This window comes from Hibiscus syriacus, unplaced genomic scaffold (assembly GCF_006381635.1).
Source record: "Hibiscus syriacus cultivar Baekdansim isolate YM2019G1 unplaced genomic scaffold, ASM638163v2 tig00117034_pilon, whole genome shotgun sequence".
NCBI lineage: Eukaryota > Viridiplantae > Streptophyta > Magnoliopsida > Malvales > Malvaceae > Hibiscus > Hibiscus syriacus.
In genome coordinates, this window is record NW_024063533.1 from 2,151,931 (window position 1) to 2,175,541 (window position 23,611).

The 23,611-nt window shown below is 34.8% G+C and overlaps 1 long non-coding RNA gene across 1 annotated transcript; it reads left to right on the forward strand.

Moving 5' to 3' along the window:
- The first annotated feature begins 7,234 nt into the window (after positions 1-7,234).
- LOC120196761 lies at positions 7,235-22,077 on the forward strand. Its single transcript, XR_005523211.1, has 4 exons — positions 7,235-7,294; positions 8,513-8,557; positions 8,638-8,691; positions 21,831-22,077. It is a non-coding gene; the product is annotated as an uncharacterized LOC120196761 (long non-coding RNA).
- Positions 22,078-23,611: the final 1,534 nt, after the last annotated feature.

A 23,611-nucleotide genomic window follows, 5' to 3' on the forward strand; every position in this document is an offset into this window, starting at 1 on the left:
AGGAAATGACTTACCCTTTTCCAGACGGTAAGTCATTTTACGAGAGAAATGAAGGAGTTTTACGTTGACCGTAAAACTAAATCCATTGACTTTCTTATTTTAAGGGAACCAAACACATGAAAATGGTCCCCAACCAAACACACCCTAGTGATGGTTTTTTTTTGGGTTCGTTGATCATTTTTTTTAATAATTTGTCTATAGGTTAAACAATGAAAATATAATTTTTTTAATGATTCTTTAGTTATTATAAAATTGAAGGACTAAATTTATAATTAAACCGATTATCTTAAAATGTAAAATTACAATAATAAAAAGAGTTGATCTTTACTTCAGTTTTGTGAGATATTAATTTTACTTTTCTCTGTCTCTTCTCTCACTTCCACGCTTCCCGGTTGCGATATTTCATTATAGTAAAGCTTTCTTTTACTGTTTCTTAGAATATATTATTGCTGCGTGATTGGTTTTGAAACAGATGGTCGGGAAGCATGCAACATTCTTCATGCATGAAAACATGCATCTAGTGCAAGGTTGAGTACTTTTTTTATCTTTTCCATCGTAATAACCTTATGAAAAGAGATGTATGTAAATATTATAAGGAAGAAGAAAGGTGAGAACTGAGGAGAAGAAAGAACATAGGTTCTGTTCGAAAATTGCTTTCTGAAAAAGTAAATTCAGCCTGTTTTAATAGGCTGAGAATTACAGATGTAAAGAACTACTAGGTATTTTTTCCTAACCTTTATCTCCTAAAAATGCTCATTTTATCTTCTAAGAAGATAAACACTAATCATTAAGTACAAGTAGATTATCATTAGAGCATAAAATAATAAAACTCCTTATCTTGACAGCTTTTCTAGTTTGGCGGCTTTCCACAATGTAATTTAAACTGGGGCAGATTTTATGTGCATTTACCTTACTCCAAAATATTCTGGCAACACGTGCATGATTACAGACAGATTAAAACTAGAAACAATTGTTTTGATAGGATTTAACTCTTCTTTAAGTCTCATATCCTTAAGTTTGAATTCAAAATAAGAAATGAGTTTGTCTTGTTCCTAAAATGTGCGTGTATCGGTGTATGTAGAGACCCAAACATGCAAATACAGGTGAGTGTTCAATCGAGTCGAGTAAAAAAATTCTAGTTATTTGAGTTGACGAGTCCTATTTTATAACTCGAATTTGACTTGAATTTTTTTCTAGTCGAGTTTATAAAAATTCGAGTCGAATTTTTGAGTTTTTGTTTAAATTTAATTGTAAATATTTTATAATATTATGATTATTTGATTTTAATTTAAATGGTTTTTATAACCATATATAATACATATATATTTTTTCATATTTTTTTCATATGTGATACACATATATCATACAGAGTCGAGGTACTCGACTAAAACTTGAAAATCAATCCACTAATTACTAAAAATTTCGAGTTGCTATTCAAGTTATTCGAGTTGTATTTTATAACTCCATTTGAACTTGAAACTTTTTCAGGTCGAGTCGAGTTTATGAAATTACAACTCGAAATCAATTCAAGTTAACTCGAAAAAATCAGTTTTACGAGTTAAGTCGAGTTTTGCTCACCCCTATATGCATATGCTTGTATTCTAAGATGATAATATTATGTTGTTCTCAAATAACTTTTTCGAATTGTATTCTAAGAAGATAGAATGGGTTATGTGGCTCATGTTTTGGTTGGTGGAAATTTACTTAAAGAAAATCTACTTTTTATGTGGCGTCTTCCGGCACAATTTTCCTTTGAGGTTAGAAGAAAACCCATCATCATCTTCTTGTACATGAAGGGAGAACTATATGATTCATCTCAATTTTGATCCTGTGTTTAAAATTAGAACTTAGCTCTATTCTTTATACGCTTTTCTGTGAATCTTGATCATCTGAGGTTGTGATTACTAGCATCAATATAGAAGGCAATCTTCTTCTCATTGGCAGTCATCAGAAAGATAAGGCGGGTCTGCTGAATGTGAGCAGCTCGACTCTATTTTTAAGTTACTGGCTCATTTAAAATCTGATGCATTGTTTTTTTTAATATAAGGCAATCTTCATGAACTCATGGGCACACATTATGTACATGAAATTTCTGCTTGTTGTTTGTGTTATATTTTGCTATAGATAAATTTTTGCGCTTAAATGACTGCATCTTGAATTCTTAATGTTGGGGTGTCTTCCCAATTGAGTTGAAGATTCAAAGGAGGGACTGAATGTTTTGTCCTGTTGATGATGGGGTAAAACTCTAAAAGTAGAAAGGTATATGTTTCTGATATTTTCATGAAATAAGGAAGCATACAATGGGTTTTAGGGTTAGCATCCTCTCATGACATGTGTTGCTATAAAGGTGTTAATTGTGGGTTCATTGTGCTAAAACGATAGGTGATATCAGTATAAGACCGTTAGTTAGTTACAATGACTGAAGTAGGTATTCAAAATTTCACATGCATACTTTATACAAAGCAGGAAAGACCTCCACTTTAACCTGAATATCTGCCTCACGCCCACACCATACTTGTAACCCCAGACCGATGCGGGTAGCCCGATCTGATCCGAGAAGTCACATTAGGGCCACCGGAGCGACCCATTGTAAAAATAGCGGAAAATTTAAAACTTTTATTGAAACGTGTAACTTATAAAATTAGTTTTCACTATGTAAAAATAAAACATATTTCCAAATTCGTATATAAATCAAAATACAATTACATGCCCCCTAATCACATGTACCCTACTCTGCAAAAACGCCGGACGAACTCCCTTACTGAAGTCGATAGATGCACTGGTACAATTCTTTCAACCTGAAAAGGTGAGTAATAGAGTGAGCTTTGGAAAGCTCAGTAATACAGAACTACCAGATGATGCTGATGAACGTGCAGATACAGATAAATATTTATTTCCTTATTGCTTCTGAGCATTTACATATTTTTATGCTGAGCAGAGATTCTACTGATATTTCGGGTGGTAACGGACAATGAGCTTTCAGTTCAGAGAAATATTTCGGATGACTGAGTTGAGGAGATCAGAATAGGTTTTCTAGTGTGTTCTCGAAAAATTCAGTAAAAAGATACAGATCTTTTAAAACATATATATATATATATATATATACCCCCATCCGTTCACATCATAAATGTGTAGGTTCCCCAGAACCATACACCCAACCGCACATGCCATTTAGACCTGAGCACAAAGCCGAGGAGTCTGCAGATAATCTTCCTCCAACAATAAACCCCCAGATAAAACATTTATCCGTCGGTAAACGGAGATATCAGAAATCAAAACATAATTCAGATCAGATATCAGAACAGAATCCAGGTTAGGAATCAGAACAGATTTCAGATCAGATGTCAAAAAAGAATTCAAATCAGAAATCAGATAAAATATTCATATAAGTAGGGAACACACCAGAGTTTACAAATATTATTCAAAGGTACTGGATAATCTTAGCAAGTAGAGAAATATGGATCTTCAGTATACCGATAGAATGTCGGAATTTAGAATCACTATTGTAAAAAGTTCAATAACTGACGGAATCATCAGTTATTCAGAATGTAAATTATCAGGATCATATCTTATTCGGACAATTTTCAGAAGTTGTATGTAATCAGAAGGGTATTCAGAATCCTTTGCATCCATGTCAATTGATCGGATAATCGAACAACTTGAGAACGAAGATTCAGAACCTTAACAATCTATGTCGACTGGTCAATTCATTTTCCTTCCAGGGTATTTACCCTTTAATACCACAAATTCTTGTTCATATTTCATTTTCGAAATTAACGTTGAATAAATCTTCTAATGTCTTTATTTCATGTTCACGTTTTCACCATATCATGAAATACTGACGTACTTGTGGTTACTTAATTTATTTAGCATTCAAGTCCATTCCAGATACTTCGGGATTTTCCAGAGTAATTCAAGCGTTCCTGATTTTTCAGACACATGCTGCACTTCCGTTACATTCAATTTGGTCTTTGTGGCTGATTTGTCGTGCAAACGTCCAATTCTTAGTACTGAATGCGATCCAGAGTTGAACTAAGTTGAATACTTCTAAAATTTATCATCGAGTCAAACTTAAGAAGACGAACACGCATTCCAGTAATATCTATGTCATTCAGGTATTGACATAGCTTTAGGGTTGATCTACTCACTTAAATTGTGTTCCATTACTTTTAAAGGTAGGCCAATACCTATGCTTATTTGGATTCTTTAATTAATCCAAGACATTTACTTACTTTAGGCCATAAGGGTATTTTGGTAATTTTGATGTTCAGTTTTATTCCATTCATTTCAGAGCTCGAGGATATCCAATCATTCCTTAGCTTGGTGACATTCTTGAGTCATTTCCATTACAGGGGTATTTTGGTCATTTTACAGATCCACAGTATTTCAATCTTTTTCCTCCATTCGGTCTTATTATTTAATTCCAATTTATATCTTTTACTTTAGTCCTTTCGAACAATTCTGACAGCAAAATACCCCATTAAATTATTCTTCAAGTATTTACTCATTATTCGAATATTTTCGAGTCAAGTGTCTTCTCAAATTTTACAAACGGAATATCATGAATTTTCCTGCTAAATCATGATCTTAACAATCAAATCTGTACTTAATCGACTTAAGTACGAATCCTCTAAGTATTTTCTCATTCAGGGTTAACTCAGACTATTCGATCTCTTAAGGGTATTTCTGTAATTTCTTAACCAGATAATTTCGATATTAGCTTTTAACGAAAATAATATAATTTAGAGATCCTATGATTAATTGCTTTCCCGAACCTTCTCTGATCTTGAAGTGATTCCTTAACAGACTTATAGTATCTTGCATAAACCTCTTGGTGTTAAAAACCGGTTATCCATAATTTCCAAGTAATACTAACATTTCCTTATGCACATGAATAGTTTTAGCAGATCAATAATTCTTTTCAGATTTATTAATCTACTTCCAGAGACAATTCTTGTCATTTTCCACCATAAGGGTAATTTCGTAATTTTACCTAATCGAAATATTCTCATAATTTATCATCTAAGTACCTTTAATGAGATAAATTATAATCTACAATCCATGATTGATTCTTTTATCACTTAATTTCAGAACTTGTAATTTAATTCCAACTGTCCTCCAATTTCTTATAATAGTCATCTGAGCCATATTCAGTTATCTATTTTCTACCGTATTCATATCTAGTGTAGATCTTCATTTATTACACATATAAGACCAAATATTTCCATTCATGCATTTACCAATACCAACATGTTCTATAAAGCATAAAGAGGTAGTAAAATATTACCTCGATTTCCGTGCAATACTGATCGACCATAAAAATTCCATTCGAACGCCTTTGATCTTCAATTCAACTTCCAATAATTCCTCAGATACATATCAACATAAATTATATCAGAAACGGAGCTTAATTACGATAAACGGATCGAATCGGGTGATAAATCAGTGAAAGATGGCTTACCGAGTTCGAATTTGGCGAAACGGACTTCGGATTCAGGACGTCGAAAGCATAAAATATGACTTTTCGGAAATTTGGAATTTTCGGTCAAAATCAAAGTAAATGGGTTTGACCGGTAATTTTGAGGCCTTCGGGTTCGAATTTCGAAAAACGGACAGCGGAATCAGATTTGGAACGTCGAAAAATGTCAGGATAGGTATACTCGGTCGAAGTCAAAGGTCGTTTAATGCCCGATCAAAGCCGGTCAAAGTTTTGGTCAACAGTGGTCAACTCCGGTCAACGGTCAACGGGTCGGGTAAACGGGTCGGGTCGGGTCAACGGGTCGGGTCGGGTTGTGACAGGTCAAACTGGTCAACTATTCACTAAAACCGGTCAAACCGGTCATTTAGACTATCCCCACTCGCAGTGGCGGCGCGTGGGGGCGCGTGGGCACTGTTCCGGCAACGTAAAATTCACAGAAAAATTTTTAAAAATTATTTTGAGCGATTTCGAGATACTTACAAAGCTCGGTTCACAATTTTGAACGGCGGAGAGCTCGATTTTGAAACGTCGGAAACTTTGACCGCTTCACCTCCACACGCGCTGCCGCCGCCGGAGAAAAAGGAGAACACCGGTGGACTCGGAACGGCACAAGGAACATGATGGTGCGGGAGGTGTCGTAAACGGATCATCGGATCGTCGTGAATCGATGAAAAACCAACTAAAACGAGTTATTACCGACGATACTTCCGACCGAAATTCACGACGAACGGCGATGATTCACGACGAAATGTTTGAGGGGTTTTGTTCCTCGATTGACAACGAACACGATGGTAGTTTCGGCTCATCGATCGGAGGTCGGACGGCGAGTAGATCGGAGTTCAAAGAGGGGTTGACGAGAGAGGGAAACTGGAAAAATTTCCAGAAACTGAGCACGGGTGGGGGATTATATTTCAACATATATAAAAAATGGTTAAATCATGGGTTTAGCCACTGAATTTCCTGTACTTCTTAAAACGGTCTGCCAATTTTAAAATCTTACAATTTAATCCCCCGTTTCTTTCAAAAATACCAATTAAATCCACCACTTTATAATTTCTTAAATTTAGCCCCTAAATTAGGGTGTTACAATACTGGTATGTTGCAGAGGATGTCCACTTTCCCAGAGGTAGATAAAAAATTTCCAATATCGACTGACATGTAAAAGATCATTTCTTTTCATCTAAATCACATTGGTTTTGGTGGACCGCCCTCTAGCTATTATTATACTTAAATGAGTGACGTTGGAGAGTAAGGGATAAAGTACCTCATTCATAAAATTTGTACGACTTAGACAGCGGAATTGATTTAACTTCACAGGTACATGACTGCCTGTGCAAAAAACTTAATGTACTCTCTCCTTTTGAGGAGGGGCAGGGGGGATAAACTGTTGTACTAAATGAAAGTGATTTCGCTTTTATTTTTCTTCTCTTTGTGCTAGATGAAATTATGAATTTAAAATTTAACTGGTTGATTTTTTGTTTCTGATTCTTTGACACACGCTTTAATTTTTATTTTATATGTATTTGTACTTTATTTTATATGGTTTGTACTAATGTTTGAATCCAATATGATTTACCGATTCACAAGTATCTGCAAAATGGGTAATAAGAAGTAATATTTTCTTTTCTTCTTCCCATTTTTAAGCATTTTTTCGTGGTTAAACTGATATACCCTTTTATTTGCCAACTTTATCTTATTGATAATTGGTCAAGCTTGTTGACAAGCTTTTCTATGTTTATTATGGTACTGATTTGACAGGAGGAAGCTCCTGAGCAGTTTAAGATTGTAATACCAAGAATTCCTGCATATTTTACGGTATGCAAAATTTTCTCGCGATCACTTGTTGCATATTGAAACATGAACCTTTTTATTATGATGATTGGGCCTTGATGCTATTCATCTCGGTTTTTGCATAATGTTCTTTTATGGATTTTGTTTGTCTGGGGATTGTTTAGAAAGCCTAGCTATTGCTGAGATTTGGAACTGTAGCTTGGCCTTAGAATCAATGCTTTTCTGATACCTTTCTTTTAACAAACTTTTACCCAGTTATGAATAAGGAGGGCAGAACTTACTTTTACTTTGATACCCAAAGTTTTGTTAAAAGCTAAAAAAGACAAACCAAACCAACACTTTCAGATGGAAGTAAAAACATTCAATTAAATCAACTAGCTTGTTTCTTAACGCGCAATTCCAATGCAAACTAAAACATTTGGAGGGAGGTGCTACTAGCTCTCCTTTTGTATAACATGGACACTCAATGGTCTTCGGCCTACATAAAAAATACTTCTTACCCATCCTATTAATCCTGCACCTTTACCATGAGGTGAAGCTTAAGAGCTTTAGGTTTAAGCCTTGAAATCACACATCTTTGAGCTGCTTGAGGGAAAAGTCGAGCTATTTGTTGTGCATGGAAAGCATAAACAGGTATTCTTTTTTTTCCCTGTTTTGATGAAGCTGGCATTTGAAAGATTCAAGGTAGTGTCTATTCAAGCTTTAGTTTGATTTTTGGGGTTGAAATGAACAGAAGATTTTGGGTTTGTAATTAGAGGTGCTTTCAGGATTAGTAATTGAAGCTGCATTATGTTTAACACAACTCTATAAATATTATAGAATACATTGCCCGTTGAACTAGCAAGACTTGTTTGTTGTTGAAGAACCCATGCAGTATCAAATTATTAATGCAGTATCAGATAAATGAGTATAGAAAGGCTTTTTAATGCTAGATTTTGTTGAATATATTTATAGCTTTGCTTATTGACTATGAAAAGATTGTTGCATAAGTAAGGGAAAGTATATCAAATTTGGGTATTTGATTGAATTTATCAGTATTGTTAAGGGTTCTAGGTACACTCTGGGTGCTAGAATGCTTATACTGCCTAAGGTGCAAAGTGCATAAAAAGCGTTTGCTTGAGTGAAGGTGCAACTTTTTTGTATGTATGATTGCATGTGTTATCTTTTACTGTTTGCACTTCATTCTACGTCTACCTACTATGCAACATTGGAAACTATGTCGATGAACAACCATATTTGTAGGGAACAGGAGATCTAATGACCGCACTTCTACTTGGGTGGAGTAATGTAATTTTATTGTTTTTGCTCCTGCCTTAAGCTGGTATATAAACATTTAATTTCTCAGATATCCTGTTTGTTCTGCTCAGAAATATCCCGACAACCTTGATAAGGCAGCGGAGCTTGCAGTATCCAGTTTGCAGGTATTTATGTTTTAATCTTTTCTCTTGTATCTATGTTCCGAGTAACATAATGCACTTCTAGAGTGATTTAGTCTGGAGAATTAACTGAAAGAAGGCTGTCAAGTGATATTTGTTCTTAGAATTAACTGAAATATCGTTTCTCTTGTATCTATGTCAACTGATAATGCATTTCACTTTTTTTTTAATAGAATTATCCCTCTCCTAGAGTCATTTTTAGGTATCTTAGGATTCAGTTTATCAACACACCTTTTCGTCCTACTAGGATTCAAACTCCTAAAAATAAGATAGAATTTTGATAGGATTCAAACTCCTTAAAATAGGATAGAGTTCTACTATGATTTAAACTCCTAAAGATAGGATCCACAAGCACTATAAATAGCCATTGTAACTCACTATTGTAAGAGAGGATTTACAGACAAAATACAGAGGAAAACACGGAAAATACAAAGGCAAAGCTATTGTAAATGATTCGAAAATGAAATAAAAGGTAGTATTTTTTTTGATTCGTTCATTTCTCGCATGTGCACGTTATTTTTTTTTTGAGATTTGGTTCGAATAACCCAAAACGTGAGTTGCGCTGATGACAAAAAATGGGTGGGGTTTCTAAGTTTCGAACCTAGATCTACCCCGAGGCGTATTCATTTTTTTATCCCCTAATGCGTAATATCAACGTTAATTGTCTTTCAAATTTGGCCCAAATCTTTATTTTTCTTTATATTAGTCCTTTTATTTATTGTATAGATATTTTTATTTATTTATTATTTACATTATTGTCATTATATAAATATATATACGTATGTTCTTTTAAATGATTTTCAATTGATTTTTTTACACTATATATTATTATTATCTATACATATATTTTTTATTTATTTATATTCATTTGGTTATTTTTTAATACTATATTTATTATTTATATATATATATATATATACTTTTTTTAAAAAATATTTTACTTATAAACGTATTATTACTATATATATGTATATATATTGTAATTATCTTTATTTAGTTTTTTTTACTTTATCATTATACATATATATATATATATATATATGTTTTAAATAGTTTATTTATAAGCCAATTATCATTATATATATACTTTTATATTTGGTTTATATATTTATTTATTTTTGGTTTTGGTTTTTTTATTATATTATATTTTCATATTATTATTATTGTTATGATTATTATTTTTCTATTTTACTCATTATATATATATATATATTAATATTTTATTTATTTATTTATTTATTTATTTTTCCTTTTATTTTTTTACTTATTTTTATTCTTCATTTATTCATTTTTTCCCTCTGACACATCTTATGACTTTTAAGGGTATTTTTGTCAATTAATCAGAGGTAAGTAATTCATTATCAAATTTTACCTTTTAATTTAAAATTACAATTTTCTTAATTAAGACAACGGGAAATTACGTAGTACCGAAAGGGCGGTTCAAGGGTGCTAATCCTTCCTTGACCGTAATCGACTCCCGGATCCGACATATCACTGGTAAGACGCAGATCAGGTAAGAAATAAGGTATCCGATCAACCCACTTTTCATAAAGTAAATGATCGGTGGCAACTCCCAATCCATTTTTCACGTCGAAGCCCAATCCCGGGGCCCAACCGAAATACGGTTGCGACAGCTTGGCGACTCCGCTGGGGACACAAGTAAGTGAGTCAGGCTAAGGTAATTTCCAGTTGTCTTTTTAATGAAAAGGGTAAGTTTAAATTTTAAGGTAACATTTCGATTCTTATTACTTACTTTTGATTATATTTTCGAGTAAATAGTTGTACTGACCGTTTTTTTTATGATTTCAGCCCTTAAAGATTTTTCATCCAAAGGCTCTATATCCGAGCTCCGAACCCGTTTTAAGTGGGGGTGAAAGCGACGCCTTCGTGTGAATTTATTCATCGTATGGGCCTAGCAAGTAACCTTCGGGATTCATATACCTTATGCCTTCGTGTGAATTTATTCTCCGTATGGGCATAAGGGAATGTTTCCTCTCGAGTTTAACTTAGTCCACAAAAGCCTGTGATGGGTTTAGGACTAAGGGTCTGGTAAGCCTAAGGGGGCACCGGCAAGGAGAATTCGAGTACCTTTTTTTAGAACCTAAACCCGAAGACTACAAGGAGTTAAGGCCTACCCCAAAACCTCGTTTTAAACCCTAGGATACTGAAATTATTTTCTACTTTACTTTCTGTTCAAAACATGTGAACTAGAAATTTATGCGGTTAGGACTTGTTCAAAATCAACTTGCGGGATAGAGATCATGTCCGGGTAGGAATAATAAACATGTGAGATAGATATCATGTGGGGTAGGACTTTTATTTTCATGATTGCTTTGATTATTATCTTTACCTTACTAACTCTTTTCATTTTTTTCCTCTCTTTTATTTTATTTCCATCATCTGCATCATTCAAAAGAGGTGTTGATCCATCAAAAAACGTGTTCGTTAACCATAAATAATCTGCATTAATGGACAAAGGTGTTGTAATACAGGAGATTAAAAACCCCGAGGTACGACTATGGTCCGAGAAGACTCAGAAAGAAAAGGGAGACAGTCTTCAAGGAAGTTTTGTGTCAGAGCTTGTTAGCTATGCCTCTATCAGCGTAAAACAAAACAATGTGCAAGAACTTCGAGACATCTGGGACAATTAAGGACAGTTGGAAGAATGATCGAAAATAGAAGTTCAGTCAGCGGTATGGTGACATTGCATTTTTGCTTCATGTTAAGATCGGTGAGCCCTTAATCAGAGCCTTGGTTCAATTCTGGAACCCGTGATACAGTTGCTTCACTTTTAACCAAGAGGACATGGTACCTACTATCGAGGAGTATACTACACTATTGCACTGTGAAAGCATTAAACTGGAGCGATCCTACATCAAACACATCAAGAGTCAGCCTTTCAAGAACAGACTGGCTAAGATTGCAGGAGTTGATGAAAAGTGGGTGACTGACCGACTCCGAAACAAAGGTAACGGGCAAGGAATTCAGTGGATCCACATAAGGAAACTAATAAATGACCACCCTGATGAATGGAAGACTATAGACCTTTTTTGCACTATGTCTGTATGGCTTGATCATCTTTCCGAAGATTTTGGGATGCATTGACTTAGCCGTGGTGGAACTGTTTGAGCAACTTCCGAAACGAGTCAACCCAGCACCAACCATCTTAGTCGAGACCTTTCGGTCTCTCAACCATTGCCGAAGAGCTGGAGGAGGTAGATTCATTAGATGTGTTCAGCTCCTTCAAGTCTGGATTCATAACCACTTCTGGAAGACTAATTGGGTTGCCTACCGCCAATTTAGCACTACGTATTCACCTTTGAGAGAGTTCATCACCATGAAATGGCATGAAGGAAATTCAAAAGAGAAGTGGATTAAAGTCTTCACTCATCTATCAAGACTGAGATATTACTTGGAGAGCCCCCTGGTTGTTTCTCAGTGACGTTCTTTTCCAATATGGGGACTCTGACACTATGACCTTACCTGAACTTTGGGATGCAGTTGGGTATGCTCCATTGTTAGCACTTAGACATTATGGGGCACGTCAGTTTGTCCCAGCAACATGCGGACTAGCTAAATCAGAGTTTGAGTATCACGGTGACAACTATAAGAAGATGATCAAGGAAGCAGTCGATTCATGGAAGAAAGTATTCCGGATGGATGTGGTAGCTGCCAGAAACATGCTTGCTTCGGACTATGTGGAGTGGCGAAAATTGAGGAAAAATGACAATATTTCGGTGCCAGACTGTGAGGACACCCGGACTATGGAGGAACATCTCAGGCCCGTCTCTTCTGGACTTGAGATAGCCAAAACAGAGTTTGAAGCTGTGAACAATGAGCTGCGAAGAGGATAAAGGAACTTAAGGCTGAGCGCTATCAGTGGAATCTAGATGCCGACTCTCAGAAAGATCGAGTAGATAAACTAGAATGAGAACAAAAAAGAGTCCGTTTAGAGCTCGAAGACTTGAGAAAGGGGTATCAAGATAAAGTCAAGAATAACTCCAAGTTAAAAGTGGCTTCTAAATATTGGAATGAGAGAGCTTGGAAGGAACAGATGAAGACTGCCTAGAGGCACTTAGCAGGCAGTCAGCATCAAAACCAATGCTTGAGAATTCGGATGGCTGATCTGGAGAAACAACATGAGAGAGATGGCAAAACAATAGTTGAGTTAGAAGCTATTGTAGATGGGTTTAAGAAACAAGCAAGTAAGCTTCAGATAGTGCCCTTCGACGGATGTTTACAGTGGCATTTCCGTTGGGAGCAAGCACAAAAAAGGGTGAAGGCCAGAGACGCAGTCATCCGAGACTTCCTGGATCAAGTACAGAAGGTAGCTCGCCATCTACACGGCCTGGAAAGGGAAGCTGGAGTGGTCCAACAAGGCATACAACCAGTGACAAATGAAAACAGAAGATTTGTCAACCTGCTGGAAGCTGTTCGGGGTCTAGAGGATTTAGTCTGAATGTACCTTTGATTGTTTTTATGTCTCTTACAAGATAAAACATTTTTGTCGAAATAAGGATTATTTATAATAATGGACACTTTTCTGGATCAATGCCTCGAACATTTCATGCATTTTTTTTCATTTTACGTTGTGCATCTATATTTCATTTTTAAGCATTTTCATAAACATGAAATTTCTTCATGGAGGATTCGATGAAGTGGTTTTAACCACATGACACCACATGGAAGCAAGATTGTAACATCAAAAGAAAAAAACTGAAAACAATACAGTGGGAGCCTGATCAGCTGATTGTAGGACAAAGCCTGCCAGGATGATCTAAGAAAGAATCCCTATATCCTAAGGACTACAATGTTGAAGCTGTTAGGTGTTACCACATAAGAAGCCCCAAATATTCCTCTGAGAACTATAAGGCGCTGAAGCGCAAGATCCAAAACCTGATGGATTCAGGGGCATAAACGACCGAAGAAGGGGGCATGGCGGCATATACCATTTGCACTTAGAGGATTGTTTTGTTTAAACACGTCTCTAATCTTTCATCGTTTGCTTAATCTTTTAAAGGATTGAATTTATGCTACTTTCTAAGGTGGAGCAATTGAACAAATTCTAATCTTTAGTTCTTCGAATGTTAAATGAATTAAGGATTCTTTTAATTCTTCAAGAATTATAGATTTTTGACATATGGCAAGGTTAGACCTTTCTTATCTTGTCTCAAAACCCAAAACAAAATACCTTGATTCTTTACCCAAAATAACTCATGGTCATTACCAAAAAGACCAAATTTTGACATTACCTCCCTTTGAAATTCTTGAACATTACATTTATCTTTTTGATACACCCACACCTTTCTTTGAGTCAATAAGATCATACTACTGTCTTTTTTAGACTCAAAAATAACCTTTCTTACCATTAAAACCTAAGGCATTGAGTTATTCATTTTAACATGAGCATTCTTATAAAGAACCAACTTGGGGCATCTCGCGGGGAGCCTGAACATTGAGACATCTGGGAAAAAGAAAAATAAAGATTCATTCGAAATAATTCTATCATGCATTAATTACACTGTTTTCGTGTGAATAGAATTAATCTTGAAAATCTATCCCCCTGGGGATACCTCTTATATGAAGATTTACATGTATGAAATGATGAACGACTTTCTTTCTTTATCCCTTCACAACAGGAGAAAAAAATATATCCCTTGTGTCCCCTTTTGAGCCTGTAGTATTTTTCTTCTGATTCAATCCTTACCAAGGATCACCCTCCACACTGGGGGGAAAGGTGGAAGAAATATGCTCACATGAGCGAAGACATTGATTCAGATGAGATACCAAAAGGTGGACCAAATGGCAAGTGCGAAGATCCAATCAAGAACAAAAAATAAAAGAAGCAAAAAAACCAAAAAAACAAAGAAAAAAGAGAAACAATAATAAAAATCAAAAAGAAAAAGGGACAAAAAACACATGCAAAGATTCCCTAAAGACAAATGGTGCATCAAGCTTCAAACTATGAGATTGATCAAGCATAATCATTCCTGAATCACTGAATCACTTCACTCGAAGATCATAGAGCATCAAGAGAGAGAAACATTTTGAGCAGGATTGAAGACATCATAATGAATTGATCATTGGTTCAACACCCTGAAACACTTGTTTGAAATGGCACATCAAGCTTCAAACTATGAGATTGATCAAGCACGATCATTCCCGAATCACTGAATCACTTCACTCGAAGATCATAGAGCATCAAGAGAGAGACATTTTGAGCAGGACATGATTGAAGGCATCAGAATGAATTGATCCTTGGTTCAACACCCTGAAACACTTGTTTGGGCCTATTTATCCTTTTCTTTCATAACCATGAACCCTGACCTACATTACGTGCCTTAAAAGTCCTTCTAATCATACATGAATTTCTAAACATAAGAGATTATCTTATATTTCATCCCGCCCATCAGGATTAATCTTTGTTTGCAAAAACAATGTAATTAATGCATGGTAGAGAAAAATAAAAAAGGGGGGTTCAAGACGTAAATCCTAAATAACGTCTTAAAACCAAAGGAGGGTTCGAGTTGAAAACCTGAAAAGGCGGCTCGAGTATAAAAATTGTGCAACTGAGGCATCACATAAATTCCTTGATACGACATCACACAACCCGAGTGTGACCACGAAGGTTGGGAGTCAGAGAACACTTTCAGTAGAGGAGCATGCAAGCTACCCCATCAAACCGTTGAGCATCAAATGCCAAACCTATGAGCATCAATGCCAAACCTTTGAGCATCAAATGCCAAACCTTTGACCAAACATAAAACCTGAGATTTTTTTTATCCTTTCCTTACTTAACCACTTCCCAAAAATAGCTTTGATCTTGGCACTTGTCAAATAGCTATAATTCATTGAAGGATTAACAATATAATTAATTCTTTGATATCAGATGAACTCTAATTTATGATTCGTCTCAATTGTAAAACCGTGAAAGTGAAAATATTTTCAAAACTTTGGATCAAACATTTTTCAAAATTCTTTTAATTGATATTTTCATAACTTTGAAAATAAAAGAGAAACAAAAACATTTTTTTTAAACAAGACAGTCTCTCTAGAGTGGATCTTGGTAAATGACATGTGACTTTTAGACACAAAACTCATGCTCATAATCAATACTGAAGCAAGAAATGAGGAAACATTTGGGGCATCTTTGAAGATTCAACATCAAATATTGGGGCATTTTTGGATTCAACATCCTAATGCAAATTATCAGACCTTTTTCAGGAGATAAAATATAACCAATTCATGTTACATGCATCTTATGCATACATTTTAGAGCATCATATTTATCATTTTCCACATACATAATTTTTTGCAGCTTTTAGAGTTAAGTTTCGACTTCAAGACGAAGGATACTCGATTCAAAAGCACCTTTAAAGATTCATGTTGGTTGCTTAACTCAGCAGCAAGAAGCTACACTTCGACCAACTAGACAGATTGAAAGTTTCTCTCGAACTCATAATTTGCTCGAGAGTAGATTTCAACTTCACAACGAAGGATATCTAGCTCGATGGAAAACAACCACGATTTCAAATCCACGACGGAGGATATCGTGCCACTCAAGACAACACAAGTTCAACTTCACAATGAAGGGACCTCTAGTTGTCAACAAACAACTTCTCAATTTCAGATCCAATTTCAACTTCACAACGAAGGATATTGGACTCCAGACAACGCAAGTTCAACTTCACGACGAAGGGACCGCTGGTTGTCAATAAATAATTTCTCAATTTCAGAGCCAATTTCAACTTCACAGCGAAGGCTATTGGACTCCAGGCAATGCAAGTTCAAATTCACAACGAATGGACCGCTGGTTGTCAACAAACGACTTCTCAATTTTAGAGCCAATTTCAACTTCACAACGAAGGATATTGGACTCCAGACAACGCAAGTTCAACTTCACGACAAAGGGACCGCTGGTTGTCAATAAACAATTTCCCAATTTCAGAGCCAATTTCAACTTCACAGCGAAGGATATTGGACTCAAGACAACGCAAGTTCAACTTCACGACGAAGGGACCGCTGGTTGTCAATAAACAACTTCCCAATTTCAGAGCCAATTTCAACTTCATAGCGAAGGATATTGGACTCTAGACAACGCAAGTTCAACTTCACGACAAAGGGACCGCTGGTTGTCAACAAACAACTTCTCAATTTCAGAGCCAATTTCAACTTTACAACGAAAGATATTAGACTCAAGACAACGCAAGTTCAACTTCACGACGAAGGGACCGCTGGTTGTCAATAAACAATTTCCCAATTTCAGAGCCAATTTCAACTTCACAGCGTAGGATATTGGACTCAAGACAACGCAAGTTCAACTTCACGACGAAGGGACCGCTGGTTGTCAATAAATAACTTCCCAATTTCAGAGCCAATTTCAACTTCACAGCGAATGATATTGGACTCCAGACAACGCAAGTTCAACTTCACGACGAAGGGACCGCTGGTTGTCAACAAACAACTTCTCAATTTCAGAGCCAATTTCAACTTCACAACGAAGGATATTGGACTCCAGACAATGCAAGTTCAACTTCACGAAGAAAGTATCGTTGGTTGTCAACAAATAATTTCCCAATTTCAGAGCCAATTTCAACTTCACAGCGAAGGATATTGGACTCAAGACAACGCAAGTTCAACTGCACGACGAAGGGACCACTGGTTGTCAATAAACAACTTCCCAATTTCAGAGCCAATTTCAACTTCACAGCGAAGGATATTGGACTCCAGACAACGCAAGTTCAACTTCACGACGAAGGGACCGCTGGTTGTCAACAAACAACTTCTCAATTTTAGAGCCAATTTCAACTTCACAACGAAGGATATTGGACTCCAGACAACGCAAGTTCAACTGCACGACGAAGGGACCACTGGTTGTCAATAAATAATTTCCCAATTTCAGAGCCAATTTCAACTTCACAGCGTAGGATATTGGACTCAAGACAACGCAAGTTCAACTTCACGACGAAGGGACCGCTGGTTGTCAATAAACAACTTCCCAATTTCAGAGCCAATTTCAACTTCTCAGCGAAGGATCTTGGACCCAAGACAACACAAGCTCAACTTCACGACGAAGGGGCGACTGATTGTCACAAAATTTCATTCAGAGTCATTTCAACTTCACAGCGAAGAAATGGACTCGAGACAACACAAGTTCAACTTCACAATGAAGGGACGGCTGGTTGTCAACAAATAATTTCCCGGTTCCAAAGCCAATTTCAACTTCACGACGGAGGATATTGGACTCAGAACAATGCTACTTACTTGGATTTCAACTTCACGACAAAGTATATCCAATTTCAGGCTCAACTTCACGACCAAGGGGCCACCCGCGGTTTTAACTTCACGACGAAGGGAACCGTGGACACAAGCATCATCCATCTTTAGATTGGATTTCAACTTCACGACGAAGGATATCCAACTCAAAGAAGGAGTATCTGTCAACAAAGACCTTCGAGTTCGACTACGCTCAGCTCCAAGGCACATCATTTACAGCATAACTCAAGGCTAGAAGGGTTATCTGCCATCAAAATTGTCGAGTTCGATTCCATTTAGCTCGATGACACATCAATCGCACTACTTTCCAGTTGCAGTCGAGGTTTTTAAGTCGAGAAGAGGACCTGGGTTAACCTTGCTTTAGTGACAAGCAACCATTTTCAAGCAAAAGCTATCTGTCAATGAAGATTTCTCAGTTCGATTCTGATCCAAGGTCTTTAAACCGAGAAGAAGACCGAAGGGCAACGAGAAGCCACGTGCTGATTCAAATTCCGAACTATGGCTTCAATTTCATATCATTTCAAGATGAACTCGGCTTCACGACGGAGGAGTCATCCGTAACGCAATTCGGCAGGGAGTTATTGAAACATCAGAGTCAATTTTTAACTCCACCGAATGAAAAGTGTGTCTTTTAATCTTTGTCCTATCCCCGTTACACGACTATGGGCAAAGAGGGGCAGCTGTCAACACACATTTTCGTCCTACTAGGATTCAAACTCCTAAAAATAGGATAGAATTTTGCTAGGATTCAAACTCCTTAAAATAGGATAGAGTTCTACTATGATTTAAACTCCTAAAGATAGGATCCACAAGCACTATAAATAGCCATTGTAACTCACTATTGTAAGAGAGGATTTACAGACAAAATACAGAGGAAAACACGGAAAATACAAAGGCAAAGCTATTGTAAACGATTCGAAAAGGAAATAAAAGGTAGCATTTTTTTTGATTCGTTCATTTCTCGCATGTGCACGTTATTTTTTTGAGATTTGGTTTGAATAACCCAAAACGTGGGTTGCGTCGATGACAAAAAATGGGTGGGGTTTCGAACCTAGATCTACCCCGAGGCGTGTTCATTTTTTATCCCCCTAATGCGTAATATCAACGTTAATTGTCTTTCAAATTTGGCCCCAATCTTTATTTTTCTTTATATTAGTCCTTTTATTTATTGTATAGATTTTTTATTTATTTACATTATTGTCATTATATAAATATATATACGTATGTTCTTTTAAATGATTTTCAATTGATTTTTTTACACTATATATTATTATTATCTATACATATATTTTTTATTTATTTATATTCATTTGGTTATTTTTTAATACTATATTTATTATATATTATATATATACTTTTTTAAAAAAATATTTTACTTATAAGCGTATTATTACTATATATATGTATATATATTGTAATTATCTTTATTTAGTTTTTTTTTTACTTTATCATTATACATTATATGTATGTTTTAAATAGTTATTTATAAGCCAATTATCATTATATGTATACTTTTATATTTGGTTATATATTTATTTATTTTTGGTTTTGGTTTTTTATATTATATTATATATATTTTTATATTACTATTATTATTGTTATGATTATTATTTTTCTATTTTACTCATTTATATATATATATATATATATATATATATATATATTAATATTTCATTTATTTATTTATTTATTTTTCCTTTTATTTTTTTTACTTATTTTTATTCTTCATTTTTTCATTTATTCATTTTTTCCCTCTGACACATCTTATGACTTTTTAAGGGTATTTTCGTCAATTAATCAGAGGTAAGTAATTCATTATCAAATTTTACCTTTTAATTTAAAATTACAATTTTCTTAATTAAGATAACGGGAAATTACGTAGTACTGAAAGGGCGGTTCAAGGGTGCTAATCCTTGCTTGACCGTAACTGATTCCTGGATCCGACATATCACTGGTAAGACGCAGATCAGGTAAGAAATAAGGTATCCGATCAACCCACTTTTCGTAAAGTAAATGATCGGTGGCGACTCCCAATCCATTTTTCACGTCGAAGCCCAATTCCGGAGCACAACTGAAAGACGGTTACGACACAGTTGACAGTTTCTAAGTGTTCTTCACACGGATCCTTCATATGTTGGTTGACAATGCTTACTGAGTAAGCAATATCTGGTCTACTAAGTGATAGATAGATTACTTGTCGAATAACCTTGGTATTGATCTTTGTTGACTGGAACTCCCCCTTCATTTTTCTTTAATTTAAGATTAGGATCGTTGATGGTTCTGTTAGTTTGCACCCAAGCATACATGTCACGTTTAACATGTCTATCACATACTTCCTCTAAGAGGTCACAATCCCTGCTTTAAATCGAACCACCTCCATCCCTAGGAAGTACTCGAGAGCACCAATTTTTTTGATTTCAAAGTCAACAACAAGCTACCCTTTTAACTTCGATTATTTCATCTGTGTCATCTTGTGTTGCTATAATATCATCAATGTAGACAATAAGAAAGATCTCTTCACCTTTTGAGAAGGTTTTCACAAACAAGTTATGAACAACTTGACACTGATTGTATCTATATGTAACCATTGTTTTGGTAAAGCTGACAAACCATGCCGAGAGGACTTTCAGATTATAGAGAGATTTCTTTAATTTTGAACATTTTTTGTCCATTTGATTGACTTTCTAAGGTTTAAGGTATATTCATGTACGTAGAAAAAGGCATTCTTGACATCAAGTTGATAATAATCTCATGTGATTGCATGAACCCTTTTGTCATCAGTCTTGCTTTGAACCTTTCAATGTTTTCATCTTGACTATGAAAATCCACTTCCATTCAATTTCTTTTTGTGGTAGTTCTGTGAGAGCCCAAGTACCACTGCTTTCTACGGCTTTAATTTCTTCTTGAACTGCCTTTTTTTCATGCTGGAATCTTCAAGATTTTTTGAATCGATTTTGGAATTCGTATACAGTCAAGTGATGCAATGAAAGCTCTGTATGACGACATCAATTTTTCACAGGTTATATATCTCTTAATAGGATGATTAGTACATTTTCGAACTCCATTTCTCTGAGTAATGGGTAATTCAAAATCATCAACAAAATGTACTATGAAAGTGTTTGGTTCAAGGATTGTGGGATTCCCATGGGATGGGAATCCCACATTCCCATGTTTGGTTGGCTGGAAATCTCATTCCCAGTAATGTTTTATTATCAATAGTAGATTTTTTGAGGTATATTATCGGGAATGTCATTACCTCCCTTCCCTTAGATATTATAACATTATTGGCGTTTTGGACTAAAATGCCCTTAAATTTTTATTTTTTTCAAAAATATCCTTCTTCTGTCATTGAATAATAAAAATTCTACGAAGGTTAAATTACAAATTTATCCTTAAATTATTTTAGATTTACAAAAAAAAGTCTATAATTAAAATTTTATATGAAGTTCAGGGGTTAAAAAAATTTTACCCTTTCATTAAACTTTTTTTATATTTTAATTTTGTAAAAAAAAATTATATAAATATTATGAATTAATTTTTAAAGAAAATATAAATATTTACAATTTGTAATATTATACAAATATATAATAAGGACAATTTGGTCAAATATACATTCCAATAATCTTTTATTCTTTTAACCAAACACGGTAATCTTACATTCCTGCTAAACTAACCAAACACAAAATACAACATTCTCAGTAATCCTATTCCCTGGTAATCTTTTATTCCCACTGGTAATCTTACATTCCGTGAACCAAACGCACCCTAATAGGCTAAGAATTGCAAAAGTGCTATAATAGAAAAATAAAAACCTGCTTATTTTCATTCATGTTTCTATTTTCATGTAGGCACTTTTGGTGAGGACAGTGAATGATTATACAAGTGTGGAATTTGATTCAAAATCGAGCAGCTTAGAGATTCGGTTAATTCAAAGTCAGGATGACATCCGGAATCCGAAATTGACATTCAAAGCTCAAAAATACACCTGAAAGCTAATACATGATCAATGATGTGTATTGAAGTAACAATGACCCTCTTGTTTTTTAGTAAAAGGTATAATGCTATACAAAGTTTATACCATTGTGTTAGAATAAAGAATAGACATCAAAATGGATGGAAGAAAGAGATACTTGTGTTAGAAAATGTCACGTGACTGTTTTGTATATCAAGTATACCAATTGCTTTGTTATTTGAATCTCGTGTGCTACTTGTGTAATAAATGAGACATTACTTTCAGCTAAACCAAACATGCTATTAAGTACATTATAGTACTTTCAATCGGTGTAGAGATAGAATAGATATTTCTAAGAAGCTGAATTCATGAACGTTTTTTTTACTTCGAAGTTCTTTTTTAATAATTGGAATGATTATAAAATAATATATTCATAATTTCTCTTAGTCGTTGATAATACATAATCCCTGTAGACGTAACTGCTTAAATCTGAAACATCTAAGGATAATACATTCACTCGAAAGAAATTATTTTATTATGTGGGTAAGCAGCTAGAAAAATCACTACTTTTTAATTGCGGAAGACGGAAAGAAGAAAATATAAATGAAATCGCAAATGTCGGAAAAACCAATTCGAATCGAACTATACTTAATATAATCAAAATCCAAAAGTAATCTAACCTGAACTCAATTCAAATGATCCATTTATCACCTCTACTTGCAATGTAAACAGGGATAGAATAAGATCTTGCTGGAGCCTTGAATGTCGGAACCAACCTCATCCATATAAAATTTGAAAATATGGTAGGGTATAATAGTAACCAATGGTAAATTGCGAACATTGAACGTGCTGACTGTTTGTTTCGATCAATAGAAAAAACATAAACGAATCAGAATCTGATATTTGGATGACTAGATTTCATAAACCAACCAGTCCAAAACATGAAACTCAGACACTCCCCCACGTCGCAAACAACTGAATCATGATTCATATTTCCAAAACATGGAATCATTCAGTAATACCTCATTTACATTTTGCACTAGCTTTTTATACAAGTCACTACGTTGTGGTACTTTATGACGGATTCAGAAATTCTTTTGAGAGTGGGATATATAAATACTTTTATAAATTTTCATATGAAATGAACACAAATAATTTTTTTAAGTGGACAATATCAATAAAATAAATAATTAATAGGAAAAATATTAAATTTCGAGACAGACAATTACTCACTCTAAAACACATTTGCATCCACCATAGTGGTACGGACAAACAGTTGGTTTAAATTATGGTTTCAATGCAAAATCAAATTATTCATAATAATATTCAAAATAAAATTTTAATACCCTAATTTTGTCCGGACAATTTGAATTCATTGACGATGATCGAGAATTAATTTGGAAATATTCGTGCTCAATGAAGAATTAGTTTGAATGACATAGGGCATTAATGAAGGATGAAGGGAAGCTTGCATTGGGGTTAATATGGAAATTGAGAAACTTTGGTGCTTAAATTGGATTGATATCGTATGTGTTCATTTTGGAAATCGAGATATAAATTAAAAGTCGATCCAAAACCCAAATTAAGTGTCTAAAGTCCCTTTACAAACCAAATTACAAATAATGAACCCAGTTGGAGCCTAATTACAACCCAAATTAATTACAAGCTCAAGACCCG